General features: G+C 42.3%; 1 non-coding gene across 1 annotated transcript; it reads left to right on the forward strand.

Moving 5' to 3' along the window:
• The first annotated feature begins 2,844 nt into the window (after positions 1–2,844).
• On the forward strand, positions 2,845–2,952 carry LOC116079341. The gene has a single exon (XR_004113913.1). It is a non-coding gene; the product is annotated as a U6 spliceosomal RNA (small nuclear RNA).
• The last annotated feature ends 1,382 nt before the right edge of the window (positions 2,953–4,334 follow it).

A 4,334-nucleotide genomic window follows, 5' to 3' on the forward strand; every position in this document is an offset into this window, starting at 1 on the left:
AGGACAAAGACAAGATTTGACCTGTCTCAAATGACAGGATGTTGGGGAGGGAGGCTGGGGCATTGGGGAGGCAGGAGAGAACCCACAGGAAAGGGCTACTCATCTCTTTGAAGACTTGGAGCTCTAATGATGGTTTGCCTGGGAAGGGTCTCAGCATGTGCTTGCCAAAGTGGACAATTAACTATTAACTACATACTTGATTGACCAGAACACCCTATTTCCTGTCCATACCAAAGAATGGTTTCCCCTCACTGATGTCCACCTGCTCTCTTTTCCCTTGGCAGCTTCACTTGACCAGCCCTTTCTCTTTGGAACAGGATCCACAAGGTTAAATCTCTCCTCGTTCCTCTCCTCTCCTCCTCTAGTTTCTTCTCATCCTTCCTCCTTCCCGTCACTCTTCTTGGTTTTCTCCAACTAATTCTAGTTAATAAATTATTTCTTCCATTCCGGTGGCATTGGAGTCCCTTTTTTTCCCCCTCTTTAATGATTCATGTATTTTTTATTTTTTATGTGCATTGGTGTTTGCCTGCATGTATGTCTGTGTGAAGATGTCCAATCCCCTAGAATTGGAGTTATAGGCAGTTGCAAGTTACCGTGTGGATGCTGGGAATTGAACCCTGGTCCTTTGGAAGAACAGCTAGTGCTCTGAACTGCTGAGCTATCTCTCCAAGCTCATGCATTGAATTCTTATCTGTGGCCATTTTATCATCGCTGTCGTCATCGTCATCGTCGTCGTTATCGTCATCATCATCATCATCGTTTTAGTTTTTTGAGATAGGGTTTCTCTGTATAGCTCTGGCTGTCCTGGAACTCTGTAGGCCAGGCTGCCGTCACACCAGGTCATTTTAAAGTAGAGCTTACATTAAACAGGATCAAGAGAAAAAAAGAAACAAAGAAAGAAGAAAAGAAAGAAAGAAAGAAAGAGAGAAAATGAAACGAAACATTCACAAGCACATCCACTCCTTTGTAAGGTCGGTAACCATGTGCCTGTGGCAAGCATTTGCCTAGAGCAAGCATTTGCTTCCCTCTCTCTCTCCTCCTTGTCCCCCCTCCTCTTCCCCCATCTCCTTCCTACCTCTTCCTTCTCCTCTTTCTCCTTTTCCTCCTCTCCCCCTTCTCTTCCTCCTCTTATTCAGTAGTTATAGAATCTTGCTGTGTAGTCCAGGCTTGTCTCAAACTCAGGATTCTGTTTCTGCGCCCCCTAGCGTTGACATTGCAGTCATGAATCACCATGCCTGGCTACACTTACTCTTTATCATGGAAAAAAAAAAAAATCCACCCCAAAGGTAATTTACACAAAAATTGTGGATATTAATATAAATGTTATTTGCAGTCTTACATCCTGAGATGTATTCTAAAATAAAAAAAAGTCAAACAAAAAAGCAGAGACCCAAGCCTAGAGGTGGTATATACCTGATTTTACCTATGTGGCTTCACATGCAGCCACCATCAATAAATAACTACAGAACACACCAGAAGGGTAGAATGACGTGTACCAACCAGGTGGGTTAGATTCTTTGTGCTGCAGAAAACAACACAAGACTGAAGTCCTGGAAGACTAGACTCCATCCTGTAGCGCATGCTGTGACTAGTCCTGGTTGGCCTTTCCTCTCATACTCTTTCTTATAAAAACCTTGAGTCCCTGTTCACCCCTTCTCTCACCCAGCAATTACAGAAGAAAAGACACTAGATGCCTGAGATCCCACATAACCTTTTATACCCGATATTTTCACTGTCTTACTAACAACCCTCTCTAGAAGTCAGCCAAGGGCTATGTTTTGCAACACCCCAGGGTGGCAAAGATCTGTATGCGGGATTTTTTTTGCCTTGGTGATCACTTTTGGCAAATTCACCTGTCACTTTGTGCCCCTCTCCCTGTGTTCTGGCAGGATTTGAGTCATGCAAATTGCAAACCGGTAAATAGCAACTTTGCATATTTTGAATAGAAGGGAACATCAAGGTAGTGCTCATCCTGTATGCTCAGAGAAATCAGAGCCGAGGAGGACTGAGAGCTGGGGCAGATCCAAGGGCCTAAGTATTTTCTTCAAAGTATTTTATCATGCTTATTACGTCCATTGCATATTTATGAATTAATTTGAATTATTTATATGGTCAACATTTGAGACAATAACCTGATATAATCAAAGCATGCAAATGCATCATTTCTCTTTGAAATGTGGAACTGGGGCTAGGGAGCTGGCTCAGTGGGTAGTACAGACACTCGCTGTCAAGCCTGCCAGCCTGAGTTCGTTTTCCTGGACCCACATGGTGGAAGAGAACCAACTCCCTCAGGTTTTTCTTCTGACCTATATCCACACACACACACACACACACACACACACACACACACACACACACACACACCATAGCACATACAGATAACAATAAACAAATACATGTAATTTTAAAAATCTAGAGGTCGATTTAAACGGAAAGCATCAGAATTTCTGGCTGTTTTCTCTACAGAGTGGTTCCAAAGCTGCCACTGCCAGGCTACATGACACGAGTTCAGAAACCAAGAGAACATGGCCTTGTAGTTCTGAGGGAAGCGGATAAATTCCCTAATGAGGAGGGAATCTCCTGCACAACCAACTCTTGAGTGATACGTTTCTTTTTTTTTTTTTTTTAAGATTTATTTATTTATTATATGTAAGTACACTGTAGCTGTCTTCAGATGCACCAGACGTCAGATCTCATTATGGGTGGTTGTGAGCCACCATGTGGTTACGGGGATTTGAACTCATGACCTTCCGAAGAGCAGTCGGTGCTCTTCCCTGCTGAGCCATCTCACCAGCCCGAGTGATACATTTCTTAAGCAAAAGGTCTTTAAAATTCCACTGGCCTGTGCTCGCTTCGGCAGCACATATACTAAACTTGGAACAATACAGAGAAGATTAGCACGGTACCTGGCACAAGGATGACACGCATATTTGTGAAGCATTCTACATTTAAAAAAAAAATGCATTTACCTGTAAATATCATGCAGCATGACACAAGGGTGCTCAGTTGCTGAAATTTCAGTGTAGAAGAGAATGACAGAATAAGAATAGTTGGGTCTTCATTAGATTATGGTCTGGTACCATTTCAGTGAATGCTTGGACTGGTAAGAATTTTTTTATTTTTACCATTGAGATGAAAAGAAATCTGAAGTTCCTGCCAAATTAAAAAGAATCACTATTGCTGGGCGTGGTGGCACACGCCTTTAATCCCAGCACTTCAGAGGCAGAGGCAGGCAGATTTCTGAGTTGAGGCCAGCCTGGTCTACAGAGTGAGTTCCAGGACAGTCAGGGCTACACAGAAATACCCTGTCTCGAAAAACAAAACAAAACAAAACAAAAACAAACAAACAAAAATCATGATTGCCTTATTCTTTTTGTTTTCGATTTTCTCTTTTCTTTCTTTCTCCCCTGCCTCCCTCCCTTTCTTCCTTTCTTTTGTTTTTGTTTTTGTTTTTATGAGACAAAACATCCCTGTTTCTCTGTATAACAGCTCAGGCTGTCCTGGAACTCAATTTGTAGAGCAGATTGGCCTGGAACTCACAGAGCACCACCTGCCTCTGCCTCCAGAGTGTTGGGATTAAAGGTGTGCACCTCCGTGCCTGGCTTGGATTATAATTAAATCCAAGTTCTCACTGTGACTCGGTAAAAGAAAGGGAGTTGCTATCCACATCTCTCCCTCAAGTAAAAAAAAAAAAATTCTTTTCTGTTCTTTTGTGCTGCCTAGATGTCAACAAAGAGTTTTCGAGAAAGATAAATGTTGCATCTCTGTTAAGACAGAAGTAACACAAGAGGCAGGAAGGTGGAGCCTTTCGGAGGTAAAGCTAACAGCTTGCTTCTTGCATATTTTATGATCTAGGTATTAGAATGAGGCTTCTGAAGCAGGAACACCGAGATCTAGGAACAAAAGAGGGGGACTGAGAGAAAGAACAGACTGAAATTTCTTCAAAATGTGAAAGGATCTTAGTGATGTATGAGAGAGTGGATCTGTGTCCCAGCAGGTTGCTCCTAGTAAGGGCTCTGAAAGAGTAATGATTTATTGATTGGATCTGCACTAATGACATGCCGTGATTATGCATGGGTAAATAAGAAGACTGATTTATGAGGGTGCAATCGGAACTTTCAGATATAGTTGGTCCAAGTCTACATATTGAAAATAAATGAAGGTAATTATTTGGGTATTCCAGGGGAAGGATCCTCCCACACAAATTTGAAGACAGGGTAGTATGCTAGCTAAAGAGGAGGAAGGGAGTGCTTTGTGTGCAGGGGAGACGGTGGCATTCCAGAGAGTTAAAGGAGAATCAGGCAAAGGAAAAAGTTCTGTTAAGAAATATGAGT

This window comes from Mastomys coucha, unplaced genomic scaffold (genome assembly GCF_008632895.1).
Source record: "Mastomys coucha isolate ucsf_1 unplaced genomic scaffold, UCSF_Mcou_1 pScaffold5, whole genome shotgun sequence".
NCBI lineage: Eukaryota > Metazoa > Chordata > Mammalia > Rodentia > Muridae > Mastomys > Mastomys coucha.